Source organism: Carassius gibelio, chromosome A6 (assembly GCF_023724105.1).
Source record: "Carassius gibelio isolate Cgi1373 ecotype wild population from Czech Republic chromosome A6, carGib1.2-hapl.c, whole genome shotgun sequence".
Lineage (NCBI taxonomy): Eukaryota > Metazoa > Chordata > Actinopteri > Cypriniformes > Cyprinidae > Carassius > Carassius gibelio.
Window position 1 is genome coordinate 13,752,740 of NC_068376.1, and position 9,976 is coordinate 13,762,715.

A 9,976-nucleotide genomic window follows, 5' to 3' on the forward strand; every position below is an offset into this window, starting at 1 on the left:
GTGTAGCCACACTTTAGACCTTTTGACATTGTAAAATGGAAACGTTTTGAGAAAAAACAACTACACTTGTGTTGTGTGACTACGAGTTTCTTCAAAAATCCTCCCCGTCAAGTCACGTGGTGGTCGACAGCCATTCACGGCGAATTTAGGTCCTTACATGCACGTATGCTACAAGCTCACACAGACACAGCCGTTTGGCAAAAAAAAAACACGGCCGCTTGGTTTTTGGAACCGAAATTTGGCACCGAAAGATAAATAATTTTTCGATACTCATAGTATCGAAGTTTTTCGTTCGATACCATAAAGGTATCGAAGTTCGGTACCCAGCCCTATGTTGGTGTGTGGTTGCGTGTGTCAACGCCCAGTGAGTTCACGCACACACACGCGAACATCGCTTTCTCCTTTCCAAAGAGCTCAGGCAGGTGCGCTTCTGAGACGTCTGTTGTTGATAAGCATCTATCAGCTGCGATCTCCGTTACAACAAGGAAATTTCAGTAATGGATTTCCACCACTGAAAACCCTTGCTGTAACTCTGCTACAAGATTTATTTTCAAAGAAAAGTAAAATAAAACTGCAGTGTTTCACCCCGAAGGAAGCTGATTGACTTGGTACTTGTCACATGACCTGGTGCGCTTTCGTCATTCTGAAAAGCTGTTTCTAACTAGATGCAGTGTGGAATGGCCTGGAAAAAACCAGCACGTTGCGAGCGCATTTGCATTTGAAATAACAACCTGATTAAAAAAAAAAAAAGACGTGGTATGTGAACGGCCCCTTCATCGGTCAAAATGTTTACTTTCGGTTAAGGGTTAAACGGTCAATATGAGCATCCTTAACTGGCATATAAACATAATATAACACAATGTACTAATTTTAAGCCACACAAAGTCAACATGTTGGTATTTCTTGCTCTGAATCTGTCATAAAATATAGCCGCGTTTCCACCGCAGGAACTTTACCCAGGAACTAGGGACTTTGGCCTGGTACTTGGTGTGTTTCCACCGCAGGAACCAGGAACTAAATAAAGTTCCGGGTAAAAAAATGCCCCTCAGAAAGTCCCTGCTGGCGAGGTGGTACTTTTTTAAAGTTCAGGAACTTTCGGGGGCGGGACTTTGGCGCTAAACATTCTGATTGGTTGAGTTCACGCAGCATTCAACCACCATTTATTCGGTTATAATATTTATTAAAATATTACTGTTATTGTGTCATGAAATGTAATTTTAAAAGTATTTCAGGCGAGAATGTAGTTGTTTAAAATTCAAATCTGATGTTTATTTATATAGACAGCGCCTATTTAAAAATGTGTTTCGCCGTTCTCTGAGACGGTGAGCTCCACTCGATCAGCGGGAGCTCAGTCCTCATGTATCCGCCGAGAAGCAGCCTCACCTGGGATAGACCTTCTGATATGTGCCGCTGGCTCTGATGTCTCTTTAGTGGTTAAACATAAAATATAATTCAGCTGCGGGGTAAATCTAACAGGTTTTCTCTGGTCTGTATTCAATTTATCTATATGTTAAAATGAAAATAAAAAGGCAAATTTATATAATATTTTGTTTCATTGTAATGGCTGTATATAACGTTACACATATCCCTGAACTAAGTACATTTCTGCAGCTGCTATTATGTTTAAATGAAAACGAAAGGAGGCAGTGGTATTTTATATCCTATTTCGTGTTATTGTAAATATACTGAGGGGAAAATTGCTTTAGCCAAAGCCATCTGAGTTCACACAGCATTGGTTGAGTTCAACCACCATTTATTTGGATCATTTTCAAATATTACTGTTATTGTGTCATGAAATGTAATTTTAAAAGTATTTCAGGCGAGAATGTAGTTGTTTAAAACTCAAATATGTGGTTTATTTATAAAGACAGCGCCTATTTAAAAAATGTGTTTCGCCGATCTCAGAGACAGTGAGCTCCACGCAATCAGCGGGAGCTCAGTTTTCATGTATCCGCAGAGAGCAGCCTCTCCTGGGATAGACCTTCTGATATGTGCTGCTGGCTCTGATGTGTCTTTAGTGGTTAAACATAAAATATAATTCAGCTGCGGGGTAAATCTAACAGGTTTTCTTTGGTCTGTATTCAATTTATCTATATGTTAAAATGAAAATAAAAAAGGCAAATTTATATAATATTTCGTTTCATTGTAATGGCTGCATATACACATATCTCTGAACTAAGTACATTTCTGCAGCTGTTATTATGCTTAAATGAAAACCAAAGGAGGCAGTGGTATTTGATATCCTATTTCGTTTTATTGTAAATATACAGTAGGGAAAATTGCAGTAGCCAAGACGAGCTGACTGAAGTTATCAAGTATAATATATATATATATATATATATATATATATATATATATATATATATATATATATATATATATATATATATATATATATATATATATATAGTTACGCTGCTGTTTATAGATTTACCAGACTTGCATAGTTGCATCACACTCCCCAGTCGAATGCACAAAGTCTGAACTAACTACCGATGATGCACGTCCAAAATCAGCATATTTTTTATTTTTTTATCAGCGGTATTTTGTATTGAGAAACGCGCCCGGACCTACGTCACCAGTCATTTGCCTAATCTTCCCGGTACTTTACACCGCGGTGGAAACGCAGAAAGCAACAGGTCTGGGGGGAAAAAAGTTCCTGGGAAAAAAAGTTCCTGGTAAAAATGTTCCGGGTAATTTCGGTGGAAACGCGGCATATGATATGCTGTAATAAAACATGCTAGCAACTAGGGCTGCACGATATTGGGAAAAATGACATTGCGATATTTTATTTTTCTGCGACATATATTGCGATATTTTTTCTTACAAACAAAAATGGGGTGAGCACACTTACATTCTCATTTTAAATGATTTAAACATCGACACCATCTTGTCAATTGATTAATATGCGCGAGGGAGAGAGAGCAAGACAGCGTTTGTGTTGTTTGAAGATGACTTGCTCTCTCTCTGCCTCTCGCGCGCTCTCTCTCTATCTCTCTCTCTCTCTCTCTCTTGCGCGCGCGCGCTCTCTGTCTCTCTCGCGCTCCCTCTCTATGCCCTGTTAAACTTGCATGTGGTTTTCACTCCTGTCAATGATAAACTTTCTCTCTATGATGAGTAAGCTGTGCAATTAATCCGCGAATCACATTCGTCAAGGGCTGGGGAGCAGCTGGCCCGTACAGTTAATGAATAACGGATCAACTACGACAGCCTACATCGCACATCCTGCGATGTGACTATCGCGGAATCTTACATCGCGATATCGATGCTTTAACGACACATCGTGCAGCCCTACTAGAAACCCTTAGCTAAATGTTACAGCATGCAACTATTGCATTGAATAAGGAGGTTGCTCTAACTCAGCCTAGCAAAATCTGATCTGCCCCAAACTTCACACGTTTGACAAAAGTCCTGTACTGAACACACCAACATTCCCGTATTCGGTTATAGTCATAGCGCCACCTGTTGGTAACAGGAAGTTACATGGTTAACACTCTTATGGACTCCTCCTAGCAACATATTCAAAAGTGCCAGCAAGTGATAAATACACTGGCGTCATGCTAGAAACATACTAAAACATGATAGCAACACTTAGCTAACTGCTAAAGCATGCTACTGATGCAGTTGAAAAGGAAGTTGCTGTAACTAAGTCAAGCAATGTCTGATCTGCCCCAAACTTCAAATGTTTGACAAGAGTCTTGTTCTGAAGATATCAACATCGCCGTATTTTATTATATTCATAGCGCCACCTGCTGGCAACAGGAAGTGGCATATTTAACATTTTTATGGACTCCTTGCAAAATAATAAAAGGCATCAACAAGTGTTAAATAGGCTCAGAAAATGTTATAAGCATGCTAATACATGTTAGCGACACTTAGCTAAGTGCTTAAGTATGCTGCTAATGCAGAGAAAAAGGAAGTTGTTGTAACTCAGGCAAGCAATGTCCTATCTGCCCCAAACTTCAAATGTTTGACAAGAAACCTGTAATGAACACATCAACATGCCCGTATTTGGTTATAGTCATAGCGCCACCTACTGGCAACAGAAAGTGATGTGGTCAGCACTGTTTTGGACTCCTAGGAACGTATTAAAAAGTGTCAACAAGTGGTAAATAGGCTGGCAACATGCTAGATACATAATAATACATGCTAGCAACACTTAGCTAAGTGCTAAAGCATGCTACTAATGCAGTGAAACAGGAAGTTACTGCAATTCAGGCATATAGTGTCCGATCTGCCCCAAATTGAACAAATTAAATGAGTCTTCTCCTGAACACATCGATATGCCCATATTCGATGATAGTGCCACCTGCTGGCAACAGGAAGTGTTATGTTTAAAACTGTTATGGACTCCTTACGAAAAAATAAAAAGCATCAACAAGGGTTAAATAGGCTGGCAAAATTCTAGAAGCATAATAAAACATGCTAGCAACACTTAGCGAAGTGTTAAAGCATGCAACTATTGCACTGAATAAGGAAGTTGCTCTAACTCATGCTAAGAACGTCTGATCTGGCCCAAACTTCACACATTGGACAGGTACTGTACTGAACACATCATCATGCCCGTATTCGGTTATAATCATAGCGCCAACTGTTGGTAACGGGAAGTGTCATGTGTAACACTGTAATGGACTCCTAGTAACATTAAAAAGTGCCATAAAGTGATAAATACAATGGCAGCATGCTAGAAACATATTAAAACATGTTAGCAACACTTAGCTTAATGCTACAGCATCATATTACTGCACTGTCCTTTCCTGAACAGATCAACACCCCCATATTCAATTATAGTCATAGCGCCATCCAATGGCAACAGGAAGTGGCATGTTTAAGACGGTTATGGACTCCATGCAAAATAATAAAAAGCATCAACAAGTGTTAAATAGGCTGGCAACATATTTCATAGTTCAGTGGTGCCTGGCTGACTTTCAAAGCTGAATTTTTAGCATCATTACTCCAGTCACACGATCTGGAGTAATATAATATTCAGATTTTCTACTCAAAACAAAAACACCAAAAAAAAAAAATATTTTTGTTATTATTTTTATTAGGGGCCAAGCACCGAATGTGCGTAGGCACCTATTGTTTTCGTTGGCGTTATTGTTAGGGGCCAAGCAAAATAATAAAAAGCATCAACAAGTGTTAAATAGGCTGGCAACATAGTTCATAGTTCAGTGGTGCCTGGGGCAGAAGAGGGGAGGGGGGCAAGTTCGGGAGGGAGTTCAGCTTCCTGACAGCCTGGTGGATGAAGCTGTCCTTCAGACTGAAGAAGCTGTGTGATGGGTGAGTGGGATCACCGGTGATGCAGAGGGCTTTGCGGGTGAGACGGGTTCCATAAATGTCCTGGAGGGATGGGAGAGAGACACCATTGATCTTCTCAGCTGCTCTCACTATGCGTTGCAGAGTCTTTCGGCAGGATGCGTTGCAGGCACCATACCACACAGTGATGCAGCTCGCCAGGATGCTCTCGATGGTGCCTCTGTAGAAGGTGCACATGATGGGGGGCGGGTCTCTGGCTTTTCTCAGTTTGCAGAGGAAGTAGAGATGCTGTTGTGAGTTCTTGGCCAGTGCTGTGGCGTTTTCAGTCCAGGAGATGTCCTCTGTGATGTGCACACCCAGGAATTTGGTGCTGCTCACTCTCTCCACAGTCGCACCGTTGATGGTCAGAGGAACCTGCTGAGTGTGTGCTCTCCTGAAGTCTACAACAATCTTCTTCTCCACGTTGAGAGAGAGATTGACCAGACTTGATGTGGTGCATGACTAGCCATCCAAAGCAATTCATGAGGATTGAAGCAGGATGGAGATGGCTTCTTCGGAACTGGAATGATGGTGGTAGTTTTGAAACATGTGAGAACAACAGCCTGAGATGTTGAAAATGTCTGTGAAGACATCAGTGAGTTCTGCTGCACAGTCTCTCAGTACACGCCCAGGGATGTTGTCAGGACCCGGAGCTTTGCGTGCATTGATCCTGCTGAAGGATCTCCTCACACTGTCTGAGGTCAGCGTCATCACCTGGTCGCTGGGAGGACGTGGAGTCTTTTGTGCAGTGATGCTGTTTTGCTGCTCAAAGCTAGCAAAGAAAGTGTTCAGCTCGTTCAGCAGAGAGATGTTGTTGTCACAGGTCCGTGGTGGGGGCTTGTAGTCCATAATGGTCTGTATCCCCTGCCACAGGTTCCTAGTGTCTCTGCTGCCACTGAATTGATGAGCTATCCTCCTGGAGTGCTGTCTCTTAGCCTCTCTGATGCCGCGTGACAGGTTGGCCCTGGCTGTTCTCAGGCCCACCTCATCTCCAGCTCTGAAGGCAGCGTTCTGTGTCTTCAGGAGTCTGTAGACCTCCCCTGTCATCCATGGCTTCTGGTTGGCCCAGAGAGTGATGATTTTTTTGTGACCGTTACATCATCTTTGTAAGGTCCTCTCTGTGTGGTGTAAACAAAGTCCAAAATGTTGGACTCTTACAGTCTCTTACAGTCCTCTGAGTTGAACGTAGTAATCGGATGTAATCCAGTTTATTGTCCAACGAGCGTATGTTAGCCAGTACGATGATGGGGATAGATGGCTTGTGTGGGTTAGCCGTTAGCCTAGCCCGGATACCTCCGCACTTACCCCTCTTCTGCTTCCTCTCACACCACTTGTGGCGCCTCCGCTGTGGGCGAGATGCAGTAGTGGGGATCGGTGATGGTGAAGGCCTGTTTTTTTTTTTTTTTTTTTTCTTTTCTGACTCCGTGACCCAGTTAGCATTTTTTGTCCATTGGTCAAGTCTTAACCTTGCAATTTCTGTATTGCATTTGTTTTTGATATTTCTCATGGAGATTTCATAATTTTCTACTTTTCAGTTTGAGTTAATACTCTTTTTTTTTTTTTTTTTTTTTGGCTCATTTGTAAGAGAAAACATGCCTAACAATTCTGCACACCTGAATATAAGGAGTTTTTCTCTTCCAGCATTCATGGACAATTATATATCACTCATAAATGATTAAATAAAAAATAATGGTAGTTCTTAAGATTTATATGGTTTGGAATTGGTAAAATGTGCTTGGAAAAAAATCACAATAAAACAATGTTTTAATGTTTAAGTTTGGAATATTAACTGACATGAATGAATGCTATGTAATTATTGTTCATGTTAACATAGTTAATGTTTATAAATGAAATCTTATTGTGAAATCTTAAAGTTTTATATATATATATATATATATATATATATATATATATATATATATATATATATATATATATATATATATATATATATATTGTTCTCTGAATGTGATTTCAAAGATGGTACAAATTAACCCTATAACCTAGATTTCATTGTGCCGAACAACTTTCGTATTGCATGTCATAGGCTCCGCCCAACAGGAAGTCAATTCAATTCAAGTTTATTTGTATAGCGCTTTTTACAAAACAAATAGTTACAAAGCAACTTTACAGAAAATTGTTTCTACAATATTTAGTAGTAGCTAGTAGTTTGTGCACATTTGACAGGATTTGAGAAAAAATAAAAATAATAATAATAATACAAGACGTAGTCAGCTAGACGATGAACTATCAATATTATTAATTAAGTTATTATATGATTCAGTCACACATTTAGCAATAATTGTTAGTTCTGTTTGTTGATTCAAGGTTAGCATCATCTGAGGTGCTCTGAGGGTCAGCATCATCTTTTCTTAGGTGTTCTGGATCCAGACTGGAGCTTGTGTAAATCCTAGTTACCACGGGATGTGAATCCCGTGGCGAAACATAGAAACAAAATACAGACATCATTAGCATAGCTGCTGATCCAACAAAGTAAAATTAGTTTAACCCAAGCTAATGAATAAAAATGCACCTTTGATCAGATGCAACTACACTCACAATTAAAAAGATACATTATTCGAATGCTTGGCAAAAGAGATGTGTTTTTTTCATCTAGATTTAAACAGAGAGTGTGTGTCTGAACCCCGAACATTATCAGGAAGGCTATTCCAGAGTTTGGGAGCCAAATGTGAGAAAGCTCTACCTCCTTTAGTGGACTTTGCTATCCTAGGAACGACCAAAAGTCCAGCGTTTTGTGACCTTAGGGTGCGTGATGGGTTGTAACGTGGTAGAAAGCTAGTTAGGTACGCAGGAGCTAAACCATTTAGGGCCTTATAGGTAAGTAATGATAATTTGTAACTGATACGGAACTTAATAGGTAGCCAGTGCAGAGACTGTAAAATTGGGGTAATATGATCATATTTTCTTGACCTCGTAAGGACTCTAGCTGCTGCATTTTGGACTACCTGTAGCTTGTTTATTGACGAAGCAGGACAACCACCTAGAAGTGCATTACAATAGTCCAGTCTAGAGGTCATGATTGCATGAACTAGCTTTTCTGCATCAGAAACAGATAACATGTTTCGTAGCTTGGCAATGTTTCTAAGATGGAAGAATGCAGTTTTTGTAACATTGGAAATATGATTTTCAAAAGACAAATTGCTGTCTAATATAACACCCAGATTTCTGACTGTAGAGGAAGTAACAGTACATCCATCTAGTTGCAGATTGTAATCTACAAGATTCTGTGTAGTGTTTTTTGGTCCAATAATTAGTATCTCCGATATGGCCGGCAATCATATCACCCTGGAGCCCAAGACCGGTTGCCCACTGAAGCTAAGCAGGGCTGAGCCTGGTCAGTACCTGGATGGGAGACCTCCTGAGAAAACTAGGTTGCTGCTGGAAGAGGTGCTAGTGAGGCCAGCAGGGGGTGCTCACCCTGTGGTCTGTGTGGGTCCTAGCGCCCCAGTGTAGTGATGGGGACACTATACTGTCAACAAGCACCGTCCTTCGGATGAGACGTTAAACCGAGGTCCTGACTCTCTGTGGTCATTAAAAATCCCATGATGTCTTTCGAAAAAGAGTAGAGGTGTGACCTCAGCATCATGGCCTCCTAACAGTCCCCATATTAGCTGATTGGCTTCAGCACTCTGTCTTCTCTCCACCAGAAAGCTGGTGTGTGGTGGGCGTTCTGGCGCACTATGGCTGCCGTCGCATCATCCAGGTGGATGCTGCACACTGGTGGTGGATGAGGAGATACCCCCTGACCATGTAAGCGCTTTGAGTGTCTAGAAAAGCGCTATATAAATGTAAGGAATTATTATTATTATTATTATCTCTGTCTTATCCGAATTTAATTGGAGAAAATTATTTGTCATCCAATCTTTTACATTTTTAACACACTCTGTTAGCTTAGATAATTGGGAAGTTTCATCTGGTCTCGTTGAGAGATATAGCTGAGTATCATCAGCATAACAGGGGAAGCTAATTATGTATTTTCTAATAATATTACCAAGGGGCAACATCTATATTGAAAATAGAAGGGGGCCTAGAACGGATCCTTGTGGCACTCCATATTTTACTGATGATAAATGAGATGACTCCCCATTTAAGTAAACAAAAGGGTAGCGATCGGACAGGTAGGATCTAAACCATCTTAGAGCCTGCCCTTGAATACCTGTATAGTTATGTCATGATCTATGGTGTCGAACGCAGCACTAAGATCAAGTATGACTAGAAATGAGATGCAGCCTTGGTCTGACGCAAGGAGCAGTTCATTTGTAATTTTAACAAGTGCAGTTTCTGTGCTATGGTGGGGCCTAAAACCTGACTGAAATTCTTCATACAGATCATTTTTATGCAGGAAGGTGCTCAATTGAGCAGACACAACTTTTTCTAAAATTTTAGACATAAATGGAAGATTTGAAATAGGCCTATAATTTGCCAGTACACTAGGATCTAGTTTTGGTTTCTTAATAAGAGGCTTGATAACCGCCAGCTTGAATGGTTTTGGGATGTGACCTAAAGTTAACGATGAGTTAATGATATTGAGAAGCGGTTCTTCGGCTACAGGTAACAGCTCTTTCAGTAATTTAGTGGGTACAGGATCTAATAAACATGTTGTTGGTTTAGAGACAGTGATAAGTTTATTTAGCTCTTCCTGTCTTATGGTTGTAAA

At 40.4% G+C, this 9,976-nt stretch overlaps 1 protein-coding gene across 7 annotated transcripts in view; it reads left to right on the forward strand.

Annotated features, from left to right (window-relative positions):
- Positions 1–9,976, forward strand: part of si:dkey-237i9.1 (SEC14-like protein 1) — a 184,266-nt gene that overhangs the window by 62,515 nt on the left and 111,775 nt on the right. The window lies entirely within an intron of this gene.